Raw genomic sequence first — 20,171 nt, 5'->3', positions numbered from 1 at the left:
CACCTTGCCGGGCTTCACCTCCCCCAGGTAGGGGAACTGTCCGTTCTCGGCGCCCCCCTTCAGTTCAAAGCCCAGCTGGCCCTCCGGGTTCCTGCCAATGACACTCTCATGGACTTTGCTAGTCCAGTGGCTTTTCTTTTTCAAGCTTTTGGACATGGCAGTGGGGTGAGTCGCCTCAGCTCCTGAGGGGTTCCTTTGGGGTAGGGGAGTTGGTGGTGAGAGAATGAGGATGGAGGAGCAAGGGGGCCAAGAGGTGAGAAGAGCAGACTTTGCCTTCCTCCCCCTTCTGTTCGGTGCTTTCCCTCTTCTTTGGATGGAGTGTGGATGATGAAGGGGGAGGATGAGAGGGACGGCTGGGCAGGTAGGAGAGCTTGGGTGAGGTTGTGCTGTCCCTTGAATGACACTCAAGGCTGTGGCCCCGCAGCAGAGGAGAGCTGTGGTGGCGGCGGCGGCGGCAGCCTGAGCGAGCAGTAGCCGAGCTGGTGAGCGAGTGGGGTGGGGGTGGGGAAGGAGGGTAGGGATGCCGGGGGCCACTCCTGCGTGGTGCGAGTGGGAGCGCGCGCGCGCCTGGGTGTGTGTTGTTAGCTGATATCCATGGTAGCTGCAGTGGCAGCGGCAAGGTCCGTGTGTGTGTGTGAGTGTGTGTACTAGTTGTACTGTACTGGCAGGAGGGGAGGAGGCAGAGGAGGAGGGAGCAAGCTGGAGGGGGGAGCAAGCTGGAGGGGGAGGAGGGCCGCGCGCGCGCGCCCGGTGGGGAGCCGCTTCGCCACTGTCTCCGCTCCCTCCCTCCGCGGCTTGACCCGGTAGTGAAGGCAGAGAGAGAGGCAGGCTGGGTCCGCCTGGCAGCCTACGAGAAGAGGCGGGAGTGGGAAAGGAGGGGAGCCGAGGCCCGGCGTGGGGAGGCCGGCAGGAAGGGCTTCGAGCCCTGTGCGGACCTTTTTTCAGCCTCAAACCGGCCGCGCGGCGCGCTAGGCTGCTGCGCTGTGAGGACGCCCGGACTTCCTCAAGACTAGGGCACGGCGGGAGCAGAAATAGCGAGCCCTGGACTTGCAGCGCGTCCCCGCGCCCGGGTCTTTGGCGGGAGCGCCGCGAGCCCCCAGGCGCGAGACCCTGCCGTGGGAAAGCCGAGCTGGTGGGACCCGGCGTGGACCTGCGGGGTGGCCTGGGCGCCGGGTGGAGGCGGAGGAGTTTTCTGTTGAGAGAGGCTTTGTCTCCTCACGTTTTCAGTCAAACTCTTCGCAGAGTTCTCAGAATTCCCCCTCAGAGGAGCGGAAAGTTAGGGAAGTGCAGGCTGGTTACTCAGACAGCAGGGAGGCAGAGCATCACTTTGCGGAGTGCAGGCCCAGCCCGCGCGTCGGGCGGGACGGGAACTTAGCTGAGGGGCGGAGTTGTCTGGTGAAAGGCGATTCCAGGGACACAGGGGAAGGGGCTTCACTTTTCCCCGTTAGGAGGCGCGGAGCGAAAGGGGCTGTAGGGTGGGGCGGAAGAGCGGTTGCCTTGAGTATCCTCCTGGGAGAAATGGGCTGTTTACCCCGGGAACTGCGGCGGAGACGGCTGCGGCACGTCCTCCCCCAGGAAAGCCTCAGACTCGGGCTTCGGGCTTGTACCTTAGGAAGAAACCTTAAGATGTCCTGGCCCGACCACTTCGTGCTCCAGAGAAGGAAAAGAAGGTTCGGAGCTTGAACACCGCGGCAGAACCCGGGCTGGAACTCAGCTCGCAGGCCCACCTACAGGCTCCTTTCCCTTCACCAAGTTTGCAGCCAGGAGGAGAGGTGAGGACAGGGGCGCCAAGATGCAGGAGGGCTGCTGATTTTCACTCAAACGCTAATTTTGTGTAAGATGTTAGGAGTGATTTTTTAAATTCCTGTAACTGGTAAATGAATTTCATTTGCTTTATTTCAAAATGATACGTTTGAGAAAGAAAAAAAAAGTCGCACACCCACACTTCTCTTTAAAGCAAAGCTTGAAAAGCACTGAGCAGTTAAGATTTTCAATGTCTGAGATGAAGAGAGTGTGGGAGGCAAGTACAGTTAAAAACGTATAGCCCACCCAAACAGAAAGACCAGATTTGAATTCTGGCTCTGCTACTTACCAAGAATGTGATCTTGAGTTAATTGCTTGACCTTTTTGAGCCTCAGTTTCCTTATTTGTTAAACAGTGTTACTAATTTGATAGGATTGTGATGAGGATGAATCAGGTAATGCACACAAAGTGCTTGCCTGGCACAGGTGGGTAGACGCTCAAAATAGTAATTTCCTTCCTCTTTTCCTCTCAAGTATAACTCACTATTTGGGGAAGAGGGGGATCAAATTTAGTCAGAACTGGAAGAGATCTTAAACATGAATTATTTAAACATGTGTGCTTTTTTTTTTTCCCCCTTGAGAAGATGAATCCCCAATGAGTTGGCTCCTGATGAGGATTATTCAGTGAGCCTGGGCAGTGTCAGGATCTGAAACCAGAGCTGAAGGCAATGCCCAGGAAGGGGCAAGACTTTTTGGAACATAGCCCAGTCTCACCCCAACAAGTTGGGTTTTAGCATTATGAGATACAGACCTACATGGAAATTAAAAATGAGAACTGAATAATATGTATTTTCAAACACCAATTATAAATACAATTTATCAAGTTCTAACCACGTGCCAAATGTTGTAGTATAGGCTTTACATTTGTTTCTCCCAACATCTTAATAAAGCAGGTATTATTATCATCCCCTTTTCCAGATAAGGAGACTGAGGCATACAGAGATTAACTTTTGCAAGGCTGCAGATTTAGTCAGTGCTGAAGCTAATATTCAGTCCCAAGAGTTTTGGCTTCAGATCTGGTCTCATTCACTGCATTGTACCCTCTTCATGCACTTAACCGTGTGCCATACCTGTGATCAGTACATAGTGTCCCCAGAGGTTCGGTTTGCATTTTATTGTAGGGATAATTAGGAAAAAAAAAAAATAGAGTAGGAGTTTGGCATAAAAGCATTCCCCCTCAAGAACTCAGAAGAGTCATTGAGGTATCTCAACAATTTAGTGCTTCTCAGCTCCTTATTCATCTTCTTTGCCCTGAATTGTGATATTTAGAGCTGGAACCTGTAAACATTGCTTTGTTCTCAGTTGGCCCAATGTTAGGACTTGTCAGTAGAAGGGACACTGCATAAAAAGAGAGGCCTCTTCTTGGTACCAGTGCTTTTATTCTTGCTCTTATGGTGTGATCGGTGAGTGGCTTTTTGGGCAGTGATGTGTAAGAGACCAGTGTTTGACTATCCTTCAGTAACTTTGGCTGGTTCCCCACTGTGTGGCTTTCCAATAAGCCTTACTGGCATCCCAGTGGATAGATTCCTACCAAGTTTCACTGGCACCCCAGCTGGTGGTTTCCTCACCAGCCTAATCTGTGACACTTCAGCGGATTTCATTTGCCATCATTTGGGCCACAGCCACAGTATCTCCAATAAGGTCTGTCTCCCTGGCTTAATAGCATAGAGGACAGGGATGGGGAGAATGGTTCTTTCCTAATTTATTGCCTAAGTTATTGGGTACTTTCCCACAGCCTCGGAGGTACTGATTGCTCCCTAAACCACTACTCCTGTATTTGTTAGTGATCTCCTCTCTTAGTAGTCACTCTCCTTTTACTAGTTAATAATTCCTTATATTAGCTTTTCCCTGTTTCAGTTTTTGTGTTATTTCTGGCTCCTTCCTGGATCTTGACTGCTGTAGGTGTAAAGGGATCATGTGGAACCATCTGGGGACTTAGAAATTGGGATCCTTGCCTCTAGCTATACAACTTGGACTAAATCACTTAACCTCTCAGAACTTATTCCCTCATCTGTAAAAAGAAGGGAATAATATATGTGACAAGGTTGTGTTAGCATCATGTAGAATTTGAGTGCATTTTAAATGCATGAAAAAAATTTACATGTATTCTGAGGACTTGTTAGGTTGTTTCCTGGCAGTAAAAAAACAGCATTTTCTGTCAGATATATTGTCATCAAATAAATATATTATTGGTTGGTTAGATGACTTTGCTAACTTTTCAAAGATGAAAGCACATAATTATGAGTCCCAAGTTGCTCAAGTTTCCAGCACTATGAAAAACATGACTGAAATTACAATCATTTTAAAATGCTAGATTCAGACTAATTTGATTACTTTCTATTCTGGTATCCTTCACATTTGCTTCATTTCTTCTTGTCTCCTTTACCCTTTCTGGGTTTGATGCCTGTGTCAAGAAAGAATTATTTCATTGATGAGCACTCTGTGCAGAATATGGCACTGGATTTTGCATGCTATTAAAAAATAGTTTAGGAATCTTAAAAACCGAAGAAAGAAAATCTTATCACTTTGCATTCTCTGGCCCAGTGTAAATGCTCAGCAGAATTCTACCTAATGACAGATATGTCCAAAGTGATAGTGTATAAAATTTCATTGTATGACTATCACCTTAATATGAATTTTTATCTTTAGTATTAAATGATTATCTCTCTACACTCATACTTATGTCTTAAGGAAATGGAATGCAGAAGAGCACATATTGATGAAGAAAAGACAAAATATGCTTAGCGATGAGACTGAGGTTAAGAAAAGAAGTCAGATTCTTCAAGAACTTGGGACAGGGTCTGAGAGGTGATGTTGGTGATGATAGTGGCAATGGAGGATAAACTTGACCTACTCCATAGTTTGTCTGTAGCCATTCCTATTATTAAACCTCCTTTCACTTCTGCTTCATTATTCACACACAAAAATGCTAATCCATATTTATAAGGTAGATTTATTTAGCGTAATACTGAGCTTCTCAGACTTTTGTATCAAAATATCTCTGACAATGATATACTCACCCACCCCCAGCCAAAAATAATCTTATTTTTTTTAAGAGTAATCTTATTTGAAGTCTCCAGTTTTTATCTAAAAATTCATATGAATCTTCTACTCTGTAGTCAGTTCATATTTATATGGATATAAAATATGATTCCCCCCCCCCAAACTTTGCCTAAAAGATGTTCCAGGAGGATTTTCTATGTTTATCTGCTGGTTTCTTGGCCCAGCCTGGTGACTCCATGGGTATCTAGAGCTTAAGTACAATGACTGGATATACAAGCCGAAGTCCTGGGGAGAGAATTTGGGTTACAAAGATAGATGTGGGGACACTTTGAAACCTTGACTCTTCACCCTCACCCAGCACTGTGCTAAATGTGAGAAGAGAAAAACACTGAACTCCATTTTACAAAATCTCTCAGTAGAAGAGAGGAAAGATCAGTGAAAAAGATTGCATTGCAAGGAGAGGATTTAATGTTGAGAAATCAAGCTTCTTGAAGTTACTGAGGGGAATAGTTAGGGGCTGAGATGCCTCCAAACACTTGCACAGAATTGCATACTTCATTGGTATCTTATCAAATTACATTATGGTGCTAATTCTCTTTACCTGAAAACCTCAAATATTTTTATGACTGTAACTTTTAGATTGATATCAATTAAATTTATGTGGGAGGGCCAGAACTGTTTCATTTTAGTCTAGAATTGTTCATGATTGTGCTTCTGCATTCTGTAGAACCATCTTATGTTTTAGTATTGGTTGTAATATTGGGATGGAATATATGGTCCAAAGTCTCCACAACTCAGGAAATTTTCTGAAACAGCACTGTCAGTTTCACCTAGCCCTGTGTAAAAGATCCGGGGAGAGGCAAAATGTGACTACGAGGGTATCAGATCATTTTAGTTGGCAGAAAGTTCTGAATGATATGACTTTGGTCCTTTTGCACCTTTTTGTGTGAAGTTCCTGGACCATACAGGATATACAAAGGCAGGGAAGAGAACTACAAAAACATTTAAATAATTGCTTCACCTTAACTACAGAGTTCACAATGTGTGAAACAATTTGACCAGCTCAATAAAAGAAAGCATGATAATATTTTTTGCTGTTGTTCTGTGACTTTAAAGTCATTGCAATATTTTTTGTAAAGGATAATGGGTACTTCAGTAAGAACTCTTGATACTTTTGCGACCTATTCAGCATATGCACAAAACACAACAGGCTAATATATTTGGATCTGGAAATGTATACTTTTTAATGCAGTGCTGTGCAGGTATACATTAATGTCAATATCTGAATTTATCTCTCTTTTTTATTGTTTTGCTTTTTACTTATTCTGTGCCTGTCAGTCTTTTATCATCAGTTCACATTCTACTAAACTCAAAAAGTTATTTTCATAGCTTTTATACTTTGAGGCCCTTCTTACCAGATTTTTTTAAAACACTTCAGAAATCCAGGTACTTCAATTTTATGACATCAAGTAGCTGTGTGTGCCCCCCCCTTTTTCTTATTTGAGTGAGTAATTCAATTGCTGTCACTTTCTACTTTGTGATTCTAAATCTTTTAAAACCATCTTGCCATTTTTTTTCATGGATTCATCCTTACAGAAAACTCTATATATAAAACACTCTCTTACTTTTCTAACTGCTTCTTTTTTTTTTTTTCATATTATTATACCTTCTCTTTTCCAAATGGACATCTCAATTTATTCTTTTTTTTCTCTATGGATCTCTTCAGTTCCCATCAATTCCCATCATAAATTTTAAAATAAACTTAGAATATCTGACGTGTATTTTTAATACAATGTCTACTGCCCATATTCTAATCTTGCCTATTTTTTTGATCATTTTTGTTGTTAATTTAAAATAACAATAGTTTCCATTGCAAGGACTAAGCACAAAGGGATAGTATTATCATGGACTCAATTTTGTCAGTAGTGAACAATCTTTAGCTATAAAGAAAGTTATGGAAAGAAAGTCAACAAATTCTATTTTGAAATAGTAAGGAACAGTCAGATGTGTTTTCTAGTCTTTGGAAAAGCATATTTCAAAAAATTCAAAGAAAATTTCATCATGTTTCCTCAGCCAGATTGCTGAGAAGCAAAAATCCTGATGAACAATTGGAGGCAATGAGAATGTAATTCTAATCATACTAATTTTAATAATTTTGAAGTCTCTCCAAATACTGCTCTGTGTGGTGTAGTTTGCTTTTAACCATTTTGAATGTCATGCATGTTTTTTAGAATATGATGAATACTAGTGATCTTATCCTGTCCTTCTGCCCTAGCACTGATGCATATATACATATATCTTCCAAATATTACATATCATTTCATATAATTTATAGATTCACTGAAGCCCAATCATTTGCTTGGATATGGAGTTCTTTGAAAGTCCATCCTAAATAAATCTCTTCTGTGGTTTTTTATTTATATATAATCAGCTGAAAGTAATCTTATTTACTGAATTCCTATGAAATGCTACCTGATCCTTTTCATGACATTTCTTTCTGCCTTTTATTACAACATTAGATTTATCTCAGCCTCACTTTTAAGCTATAACTTCTTTGAGAGCATGGCTTATTTTTGTATTCCTGACAGAGATTCAATGAACAAAGGAGAATACAGTACTAAGAGGAAAAAGAAATACATAACTACAATGAATATATATTATTTACTATGAAAATGTATCTATTGTATTAAGCAAAGAATCAACTGATGCTAGGAAAGTAAACCCAAAATTTAAAAGTGTATTTCAAAGGATCAAAAACAGCAAGAAGTTTAGGAAGCTGTTATTGTTTTGAGACAGTTGTTTCCCATTTTGGTTGTTGAGATAATTTTTTAAAGTAAAAGAGGGAGTTTAAATTTCTTTAAGAGAAAATTGTAGTTTAAGATAGGTCGTAGGATAACTAGAAATCATTTAATTCTCTTAGACCATCTTAATCTTCCAACTTGTCTCAATTAAATTGTAGGGCAAGAAAATAATTTGGAAGTATGGGAAGCCATTGTCTGTAATCTCCAAAAAACAGTGGACATCAGGGGAGTTAGTAGAAGATAGGTAAAAAGCAAGGCTATCATGTGCTTCCCAAGAGAAGGATGTACACAAACTACAGACCACAAAAATTAGGACATCAAGAGAAAGAAATGAAAACATGAAGGGAGCATAGCTTCATAAAGAAGCCAAATGCACATTTTTGTTTATAAAGCGTGACTTCTTTGCTGTGGATCCATGTTAGCTAAATCATTAAGCATTAATGCCATCACCTCTTTTCTAATATCGGCAATGAGTACTCAAAGCTCGGGTCACCATCATAGGGGAAATATCTTCATGTGATTTCAGTTTGCAAATGCTCTGTTAGCACATTCTCCACATCTAACTTTACCAGGACTGCACATAGTAGGCCTATTACTTACCTCCATAAGCACTCTCGATATCTCATATGCTCATTTGATCAACTCCCATTGTTGCCTCATGTTAATTTCATGAGATCTCTCCTGATCCTTTCAAAACATCTAAGCCTTTTCTTGAGTAATTCACTGACCCTAAAGCTGTCAGGTATTTTAAGACCACTGTCACAATTTTAATATTGTAAATGTATAATGCAAACTTAATCAATAGCTGTTTAAAGTAGCATATACTTCGTGTAAGTAAAATTATACTATGAAAAGTAAATATAAAAAATATACATTTAAAAATTTTTCACAAATGTTTAATGAATTTCAGACTGTGTTGTTTAAAGGCAATTATGAATATTTTACCTACAGTTAGTATCTTGATGTTGGTCAATTAGTAGTTACATATGGTCTGGATTTAAATGAATTCCATCTAGTTTTGAATCTGAATGAAAGAATTTGCATATACTAAAGTCTTTTAGAGTATAATGACTGCCATTTTAATAAAATTTCAAAATTTTGAGAACATCTTTTTATTACAATATAATTATGCTTCCTACTTTAGGCCATTTTTAAATGTTTATTTCTTTTGTCAACAGTATCTTGATAGGAGAACTAGAAATAAAGAAGTAATTCTTTCATTTAGTAGCAATAGTTTTGGGTTTTTTTTTTCTAAATCTGAATTGAAGATGTAAAGGGTCCTAGGCACTCGGTAATTTGACTGGGTAACTGAAGAGTTCAGAGACTCATTCAGATGTCTTACAGCAAACAAGAAGAATAAACATTGCATTTTCCTCTTAAAGGCCCCAAAATATTTTAAAGCATGTTGGTTTATATATAAACATTCCCTGAAGCTCCCACTTTAGCAAGAAGCTAAATAAAAGAAGTTTAAGTTTTCCCAATACTAATGGAGATTTACTTCATAGCCCTTTCCTCTGGAGACAAATGTAAGTCTCTTCTCAAGGGTAGGAAGATTTGATATGATTCTAAGGGCTAGAAACACCTTTTCCGCTCTCTTCAAAATGCTTCAGTATGTTTTGTCATATTACTTGATGATTTTGCGTTAGAGATTCATCCTTTTGAGATAATAAAATGCAAATACCTGTGAAAGGGTTTCTTCTACTTTAGTCACTCATATGGCTACTAGTGAACAAAATGTGTTTATACTTTACAAGATAAAAGGAAGATTGCCAGCCAGCAAATCCCTAGGGTCGGTACTACATTATATGTTGCTTAGCAATTTCCGTGATTTTCTCAGTCTGGTTTACAAATAAGGACGTTAGAAATCAAGGGCAGGTGGGTATGTTATATGAGGTTGCGAAATTGGTATTTATTCTGTATTTCTAATCTCTCTCTATTGACTTAAAAACAAAGCAAATGACAAGTTAATAGGTGGTGTGATAGTGTGGCAATAATTTAATTGGATGGCATAGAAAAGTGTTTCCTAGGAGATAATTTATTTTTTATTTTTTTAAAGATTTATGTATTTAATTTGAGAGAGAGAGCGCACACTTGAGTGCAGGGAGGGACAGAGGGAGAGAATCCCAAGCAGATTTCTCATTGAGGCAGAGTGTTCTCATGACCCTGAGATCTTGATCTGAGCTGAAATCAACAATCAGACACTTAACCACTTAACCGACTGAGCCACACAGGCGCCCCTCCTAGGAGGTACTTTTAGGCCAGCACTTGAATGAAGTTGAACATCCAGTTGTGAAAAAAATCTGTAGGAAGGAATTTTCAGACAGAGAAAAAAGAAGTATCTAGGACCTGAAGTAGTAAGGAACATGACATGTCAGAGACTAGGTAATTTTCATTTATATTATTTTATGCATTTGATTTTACTACTCCTTCAATTAGTCTGTGTAAGGCCTTCCACAAATTGGACCTGCTTGAAATTTAATTCTCCCCTGATCCTTTCTCACCATGCTCCATGCTAGTCAGTGCCTCTGTGACCTTATAAAAGCTGTTTCTTCTGTTTAATAGTCTCTCATTCATTTGTTCTTGGCTGATAAACTGACTCATCTCCTAAACTGCCCCTCAAGCATTCCCTCTTTTAGGAAGCTTTCTCTCATTCTCTCCTGCCCACCGTTCATAGAGTTAATCAAGTAACTTGACTTGTGCACTTGAGACATGGCTTTGCGTTTATTGATTTACAAGTCTGCTTTTATCACTAGTGAGTTTTTTTTTTTTTAAAAGATTTTATTTATTTATTCGACAGAGATAGAGACAGCCAGCGAGAGAGGGAACACAAGCAGGGGGAGTGTGAGAGGAAGAAGCAGGCTCATAGTGGAGGAGCCTGATGTGGGGCTCGATCCCGTAACGCCGGGATCACGCCCTAAGCCGAAGGCAGACGCTTAACCGTTGTGCCACCCAGGCACCCCATTAGTGAGTTTCTTTAAGACAGAGACATTGTTATAATTCATTGCCTAGTACGTATGGTCCACCATAGTAGTGCTGCTATATAGTACATAATCCTAGTAGTATATAGTAGATGCTCAATAAATCATTGTTAAATAAATCAATGGGATATCTTTTTGTTGTTACAGCTAAACTAATGTGACATTTGTATTCAGAACAGTTTCCATGACATATTTATTCTAGTTAACAGCCATAAGCTAACTCTTCACTGTAGCTATATTCTGTAGCCACTAAGATGTTTATCATTATTTCATTTCAAAACAAAAAATGTTAAATATAATCATTTATATTTAATGCAACTGCACTCATGGAAATAGTCTGAAAAGATTAATTTCTGACACACAGTTTTCAATTCAATTTTTTGTTTAGCATATTTATAATAGATTTTCAGCCTACTTTTAAATATGTTGGCATTGAGAACTAGGTAATATTTAATGAAAATCATGATTTAATAGCATGTTTTATGTAGCTTGTTTGTTTCTTTTTAATTTAGAGTAGTAGAGTTATATTGGAGATCTTCATTACATTTTATTCACCAGAACTCAATGTTCTTCCTTAACTTGGAACCTAAGGGCTTTTCCAATTCCTAAGTGCCTGGCAGAAGTAGAATAGCTGGATGAGAACCTGGGAAGAGAAATTATGGGAGATGTGGCAAGAGAGGTGGGAGGAGGATATGGACATTTTGGCAGTACCAAACTTTAGGAGATGACAGAGATATGGCTTTAAAATAACCATGCAGAATTGGAAATACATATTTGGAGCTTCCCCTGCCCCAGGAAGTTTCCAGTATACTAACACTTGCTCAGTGTCTAAAGAGGTGTCTGAGTGATTGGCATATATTCTAGGCTTTATCCTAGTCAGGAAGAGGCTTCCACCCTGTAGGTTCTCCTTGAAATCATTGGGGGTACAAATGTATGATACAAATTTACTGAATAAACTAAGCTAATGAATAAATGTATAAGCCTTTAATGTCAGTCCCTTTATTTATTTGTCTTTAAAGTTTATATCAATATGTACTCCTAGGTTCTTATTTCATCTAATGGGATAGAATCTACTAATATTCTTTGTTTTGATGCTCAAATTATTTGCTTTGCCCTGTAGGAGCTCCTTCAAGATGGTTTGCTTATCCTTTTGACATGTGCTTTTGATTATTTGAATATTTTTTTTTTGCTTCTTTATATAGCAAAATATTCCAATTTCATCTTGTTCTTTCTCTTCCTCAGCTCTGGAATTTGCCTTCCTCCCCCAAGGAACCCTGTTCCTTTTAGTGGAGAATCATATTTAGAAACCAAGATATGATATTTTGACTTATTTATTGCTATTGGTGGGCCATTATTTCTAAGCCCTTTCAGTGGACAGAGCTAGGAAATATATATATAGATATTTCAAGTGTATTTATATGTAATATATTATTAACTACACTTATGTATATTAAAAATGATTCCATACTGATACTTCCAGTTAACATCACAAGTCCCTTTACTCTTCATAAGAAGAGACAACTCAGATCACTGGCTTATTATGAACAAAGCACTAGCATTTTGGGTTTTCGTTTTTTGGGTTTTTTTTTTTTAAGATTTTATTTCAGAGTGAGAAATCATGAATGAGGGGAAGAGCAGAGGGAGAGGGAGAAGCAGGCTCCCTGCTGAGCAAGGAGCCCTATGTGAGGACCCTGGGATCATGACCTGAGCTGAAGGCAGTCGCTCAACCCACTGAGCCACCCAGGTGCCCAAAACACTAGTAGTTTTTGAAGGAACAGTATTTGTTACCTATATAAAGTGGGCCTGGAAAGTAATAATATTGATCTCCTACAAAGCCCACTGAAGTAGGTTTCGTTAATATTTAAACATAATGTATATTAGAATCTTAGATACCGCAGGGAGACATTATCTAAAATTGTGATCTATGTGTTATACAGTCGACTCTTGCAGTGTTGTTCTGGATCTGTGTTGGAATAGAAAAATAAGATCAGGGGTCAAAAGCGTATGCTAATCCTTCACAACATTGTTAACCACATGGAGAAATCATATTAAGCATACATTACACCCAGAATCTTGAAATGAATGCATATTTATGAGAGGAGTATAAACAAACAAGGAAGTATTACAGTGACACACTGGCACAGTGACACTACCTACATGGGGAAAATACTAGTGTTTTCTCTTTGGATAAATATGGTGGCTACAGATACGAGCCATTCCACTTAGCAGTAGCTTGACTATTATTTGACTACCAACATGAATAACTTATTCAGAGGTGAAAAGCAGGAGTTGTGAACATCTAAACAGTGAGGATTCACCTCCTAAAAGCCCTAGGACTAGTACTCTAGTTCTAAGAGAGTTCTCTTCCCAACATGTCTTGGAGAACTTTTATCCAGTGGTCTCTGTCTCCCCTACTATGTTGAAAACCAGAGCTTCTCTACTTGTTTTACTAATCCCAAAGATTAATTCAGTAGAAGTCCATGCTTATTTTTGCTGGTTCCTTTGCTTTATCTAGAAAAATAAAGTATAAAAAATAGTTGACAGGTTAAAATTTGTTTTATGTAGTATAGTAAAACAAATATTTACATTTTAATACCGCATCATATAAGCACTTGCTAAATATTGCATTGTAATAATTTAATGACCTGAAAATAATATAAATATATATGTATATATTCATGTAATATGTGCTCTTTTTAACTTCAGAAATAATTTTTTAAAAGGGAATATACCTGAGGGGCACCTAGGTGGCTCAGTTGGTTAAGTGTCTGACTCTTAATCTCAGCTCAGGTCTTGATCTCAGGGTCATTGCGTTCAAGCCCCACATTGGGCTCCACATGCAGCAGGGAGCCTACTTAAAAAAAAAGTGAAGACCTAAAGAAGCCACCACTGTAATTTAAAAAAAAATTTTTTTGACCAGTGTTAGAAGGCAAAATTAATTAACAATGAATAAGGAGTTATTATGTGATATGTATCATATGTTTTGCATTTTATTTACTTATCAAAACAATATATTGGCTAGACTGCTATCCCCATTTTATGGAAGAAGAAACAGATTACATACTTTATTGAACTTGGTCAATTTCTTATAACTAATACATTATGGATCTAGTACTTAAAGCCACTCAAAAGAGCCCTGTACTAAAAAAAAAAGAGAGAGAGAGAGAGCACACGCGCACCCCATACTCTCTTGAGTGCATCATATAAAGCTTTGCACTGTCCCTGGCCAAAAACAACTTTGTTAAATTGATTCTTTACTTCTTGATCTGTAAAGGAAGTATGTTGGCCTATCTAGTGATCTCCATGTTTTTAATAAGCAATAAATAATGTTCACTACACATAATAGTTTTTTTTTTTTTCTGGTCTATATTCATCATTGCAAACCAACCATGACTCAGTGATGCTTTGAACTTAATTTCAATTTTATTAATTAAAACACATCTGTATACACATAAAAAGTATCAGCTGTGACAACAGAATAGAGAGCTTTGTTTTGAAAAGTAATTTGTAACCGAAAATTGACCATGGATATATTGTGGGGGGGGGGGCACACATATGGGAGTAAAAATTGGCCTGGAGTCATTTCTTTTTCTTTCTTTTTTAAAACAGTTGTAGCCATTAAACTTTTTTGTTGAAGTATAATTAACATATAGTGTTATATTTGTTTCAGGTGTACTATATAATGACTCAGCAATTCTGTACATTACTCAGTGCTTTAATAATAAGTGTACTCTTAAGCCTCCTTATCTATTTCACCCATCCCCCCATCCACTTCGCCTCTAGCAACCACCAGTTTGTTCTTGTATTTAAGAGTTTGGTTTTTTTGTTTGTCTCTTTTTGTTTGTGATTCAACAATTCTATACATTACTTAGTGCTCATCACAGTAAATGTACTCAGTCCCCTTTATCTATTTCACCCATTCCCCAACCCACCTCTGGTAACCACCACTTTTTCCCTGTATTTAAGAGTCTGGCTTATTTTGTGGGGGAGGGGGGTATCCTTTTTTTCCTTGTTCATTTGTTTTGTTTCTTAAATTCCCCATATAAGTGAAATCATATGGTATTTTTCTTCCTCTCTCCAATATATTTCACTTAGCGTTATATCCTCTAGGTCCATCCACATTGTTGCACATGGCAAGATCTCACTTATTTGTATAGCTGAGTGATATTTCATTGTATATTTACCACATCTTCTTTAACCATTCATGTATGAATGGACAGTTGGGTTGCTTCCATATCTTGGCTATTGTAAATAATGCTGTAGGTACCTGGAGTCATCTTAAATGAGTCATCTTAAATGAGTCAGGTACCTGGAGTCATCTTAAATGAGCTTTATCCAAAAGGACTGCCTAATAAGCAAAAGAGAGTCTATGAAGAGATGGATTTGCTGAGAACCAAATCACAGTGAATTGTAGGTGAGACATGCCTACCAATGAATGGAGAGAGAAGTAAGTGGTCTGAGGAATCCTGCAAGGAACTGAAACACCCTGCAAGGGAAAAAACCAAGAGTTAGCTTTGACACCTGTCAAACCAGACAGCAATGATGGCAGCTAACAAAAGTACCAGCAGACAGGAGCTTTCCTGTGCCCTCATCTCTCTGTCTACCATCTTGAACCCTGGTGTGACCAGAAACAGTGCAAGTTAGCAACTGAGGAGAGAAAGAAAGACAAGTTGGAAAAATAGAGGAATATCTATCCAAGACGTACTGTATACTGCAGGCCTGCCTTCTGTTGCATGGCTGATTAGGTGAGTGCAAAGCTTTAATTTTAAATGAAGCTTGTAGTTTTTATTATACTCTGGCTGTACCTATCACTTTCAGAATTGAAATAGTTTAAGTAACTAAAGTACCAGGGGGATTTTTATTATTTAAGATACCTATGGGACACCAACCAAGACTTTATCCTGGGGAAGAAGAATTACCCTAGGGAGCATACTTTAATGGACATTATGAGAGAAAAAGTTACTTAATGATTTCATTTGGCTATTCTGTTCCTTCAGGATATCATCATAGATTTATATATCCATGTATCATATATCAAAGAATACACATTTATCTTTATATGTGCATGTATCAGATGGAGCACATTGCCTTTTGCAGATTTTCTTGTTTTTTTGAAAATTCTTACTTGATTATTCTCTTAATTGCATTTCTGTATATTCTTTCTATCTAAATTTTTTAGCTATAACCAAAGAAGGATCAAGTTTTTATATGCAAGATTCTATGTTTTTCTTTATAATTGGAGAAAATCATATTATATCTAACCACCATGTACACATGATATGTGACACCCCATCATATTTGCATGTGAATGTTTATAAAGTACAAATCATCTCAAATCACAGGATCAGAATTAGATTTGAAAAAAATATATTCAATAAGATGTGTAAGATGAGATAGAATTAATTCTAATTGAATTCACAGAGGATTTGAAATTAGATGTAAATCTGTAATATCGTATTACATTAAATATAAATTAGTATTTGATTTGCATTCAGAAAATTGTACTATGTTCACTTCTGAGAACCATTTAGACAGAACATTAGAACAGATATTCTATCTTTATTTCCTCTTCTCCCCTTGCCACTTAAATGTTATTGAAAAATCTGTCCAACCTGATTACCAATATTAAAGAATGGTTTTGAGAAATCCAGAGAAACTAAGATTCACATTTCAGTCAGAGATAGAATATAGTAAGAAGTATTTTTATAAGTGTCAAAAAATACTTCTTAAGAGGTAACAATTTTAATACCTTAAAAACTAATCTAACAAATACTAAATTTTAGGTATTAAGGCTGGAAAAAAATACACAAAACACAAGAATTTCTTGAATTAATGTTCCACATTTAGCTTAAAGAATTCATTTAGGACTTCATGCTCCGCTGTCAGTATGTGGGCATTAAAGAAATGTTATTTGAAACTGATATTAGTAATTAACTTAGAAAATCTTTAGAATTTGGATTTAGGTCCTATGATTCAGAATTTAGATATTGTCCAAAGGAGATTCATATTGGACCCTAAAACCGCCATTAAATGATGTGTATTAAAAAAAAAAGAAAATTCTAGTATAAAAAGCTATTAATGTCCTATATGACTTCATTCTTACTACTGTGATTTGGTTAATAAAGTTTATAAAACATATTTATAGTATTTCATTATCGACCATGGCATTCATAAAAAATAAAACCCCAAAATATAGCAAAAATGAATAGTTATTAATATTTAGTATTACTCTGAAAATTGAGACTGCTTAACAATACTGGTTGTGATTATATAGCATTCTGAATTCAGTGAATCCTTTGACAGTCCTAATTTCCTACCTAAGAGCTATTCTCTACTTCTCCCGTACTGACAGGACCCCTTTTTGTTCAGGTTGGCAGTGTTCCCAGATAAAATACTCACCTTCTCAGACTCTATTGCAGCCAAGGGTAGCAGTGTAATAAAAGTGTAGGCAATGACATACAAGTATATTTCTGCTAAGAGACTTCTGGCATTATTTTTGTTTTTCTAATACAAATACTCTTTTTGTCCCGTTCTCTTTCTCCAGCCTACAGCACAACTGAAGAGGCAGAAGCCATCTTGCCTCTGTGATTAGACAAGCATGAAGATAAAAGCTTCCCTGTGAGGATAATGGAACAAAGTGATAGAAGGGGCCTAGACTCCCTTCCTTTAGACTTCTTGTTATGTGAGGAAAATAAAATACTATTACAAGTTTAAGCTGTAGAGATGGGCTTCTATTTTGTTCATATCAATACATCACAATTCATACAATGTCCATTAATTGGCAAAAGTATCCACTTTAAAGGATTAATCCGAGGGACTAACAGATACCTAACTACAATTAAATCTCAGAAAAATTACAGTTTTTAATCCATCGTGTTTTTGAAATTGATCTCTCACAGTCAGTTATCAAACTATTAAATACATTTGAACATTGTTATTCATTGTTATAGTGAATCCTATTACTTTCTATGTGTGTTATTCTGTGCGTGTGTGTGTGTGTGTGTGTGTGTGTACATACACTCAAGGAGCCTGAAGGATCCATGATTTTATGGGGCACTCAGTGCCCTAACTCTTATCTCTAACTCTTTTTTTTTTAAAGATTTTACTTATTTTTTGAGTGGGGTAAGGGACAGACGCAGAGGAGAGAGAATCTCAAACAGACTCCACACTGAGCACTGAGCCTGATTTGGGGCTCAATCTCATGTCCCTGAGAACATGACCTGAACCAAAAACAAGAGTCAGACATTTAACTGACTGAGCCACCCAGATGCCCCTCTCTAACTCATTCTTTAAACCTCTCCATTCAATATCCACTTCCTTAGGGAATAAATCCTAATGTAACCCATTAAAAATTATTTAATGATTTATCTATCGTCAACTTACCATTGGAGGCTTCTAGTGTCTGTGTGTGTGTGTGTGTGTGTGTGTGTGTGTGTGTGTGTTGACCCATTTTATCTGTATACCTACTTGAGGGTCTTTATCATAAATGGATGCTGAATTTTGTCAAATGCTTTTTCTATATTGAGAAAACCATGTGATTTTAATTATTTCATTGATGTGGTATATCACACTGATTGATTTGTGGATGTTGAACCGTTTTTACATCCCTGGAATAAATCACACTGGATATGGCATATGATCCTTTTAATGTATTGTTGGATTCAGTTTGCTTATATTTCATTGAGGATTTTTGTATCTATACTTACCAGTGATAATGGCCTGTAATTTTTTTTGTGTGGTGTTCTTGTCTGGTTTTGGTCTCAAGGTAATGCTGGCTTTGTGAAATGAGTTTGGAAATGTTTCCTCCTCATTGATTTTTTTTTTTTTTGTAAGAGTTAAAGATTGGTATTAATTCTTCTTTAAACTTTCAGTAGGAAAAAACAAAAACAAAAAGTCTTCCATAGAATTCACCAGTGAAGCCATCTGGTATGGACTTTCATTTGTTGGGAGGTTTTTGACGACTGATTTAGTCAACCTCCATAAAAATTATTCTGATGTTCAGATGTTTAATTCTTCACTATTCAGTCAGGTAGGCTGTATATTTCTAGGAATTTATCCATATCTTATATGTTGTTCAATTTGTTGGCTTATAACTGTTCATACCACTCTCTTTGATCGTTTGTATTTTGGCGGTATCTCTTTTAATATCTCCTCTTTCATTTCTGATTTTAGTTAATTTGAGGCCTTTCATTTCTTGGTGAATCTAGCTAAAGTTTTGTCTATTTTTTTTTTTAAAGAAACACCTTTTAGTTTCATTGATCTTTTCTATTGTCTGTTTAGTCTCTATTTCATTTATTTCTGCTCTGACTTTATTTCCTTCCTTTTACTAACTTTGGCCTTAGTTTGTTCTTCTTTTTTCTAGTTTCTTGAGGTGTAAACTTAGGTTGTTTGAGATTTTTCCTTTTAATGTAGGTGTTTATTGCTGTAAACTTACTCTCATTTACTTTGACTAATGGTGAGATATCGTATGAAAGAGACATTTCTTTATAGAGCCAAGCCATGTCTTTTTATCTGACTCAGACTTCTCTGACTGTCACTTAACCACACTGAGTATTGAGAACAATTATAAAGGATTCTGCATCCAATTCCTATGGGGTCGGGAAGGAGGCGTTGTCCACATCAACAAGCAATTATTGGATACCCACTAGGTATTCTACAGCTAACTCACAGATACCTAACTACAACTCAATTCTGACACTATTTACCCAGAGACAGCATCAGATTCCATAGTTTAAAAATTTAGTTTCATAAGAATGCCACCAGCCCTCCTTCAGTTCCAGTGACACCCTCCCCCCCCCCAAGATTCAAATGATTTGCTAGGGAAGCTCACAGAACTCAGGCAAATAGTTTACTTACTAGATTACCATTTATTATGAAAGTATGTAACTCTGGAACAGCAAGATGAAAAAGATGTATAGGGCAAGGTATGGGGAAAGGACTTAAAGTTTCCGTGCTCTCTGTGATGCACCACTCTGTCTGCATCTCTACAAATTCACCTACCCAGAAGCTCTCTGAACGCTGTCCTTTTGGGATTTTATGGAGGCTTCATTACATAGGCATTACTGATTAAATCATTAGCCATAGACAATTTTTTCAACCTCCAGCTCTCTCCCACCCCTCCCCAGAAGTCAGGGTGGGGATCAGGGGTAGGACTAAAAGTTTCAGCCCTGTATTCATCTTGGTTCCCCTGACAATAAGCCCCCATCCTCAGCTGCTTTCCAAAAGTTACCTCATAAACCCAGTTGTGGAAAGGAGCCTGTTATGAATAAGAGTACACCCATTTCATTTTTATGGCTCTGAATCCATTTCAAGAGCTAAGGATAAGAGACCAAATATTATAAGAAAAGATGTTCCTATTGCTGTTATTGCTCAGGAAGTTTCATGGGTGTTGGGAGCTGTGAGCCAGGAAACATGGATGAAGACCAAATACATGTATTTCTTAAAACTCATGATATCAAATACTAATATTCAGAAATCTTTAAGTTGGGGGGAAGTAATATAACGATTTCACTGATTAGTAAATTAAGCCTTAAGATTACATTTCCTTGGTCAAAAATCATTACTGATATAGATGCTATTTGTGCTAA

The sequence above is a fragment of the Ursus maritimus genome, unplaced genomic scaffold, assembly GCF_017311325.1.
Source record: "Ursus maritimus isolate PB19 unplaced genomic scaffold, ASM1731132v1 scaffold_3, whole genome shotgun sequence".
Taxonomy (NCBI): domain Eukaryota; kingdom Metazoa; phylum Chordata; class Mammalia; order Carnivora; family Ursidae; genus Ursus; species Ursus maritimus.
The sequence above is the reverse complement of the archived record's forward strand: the minus strand, read 5'-3'. Positions refer to the sequence as shown.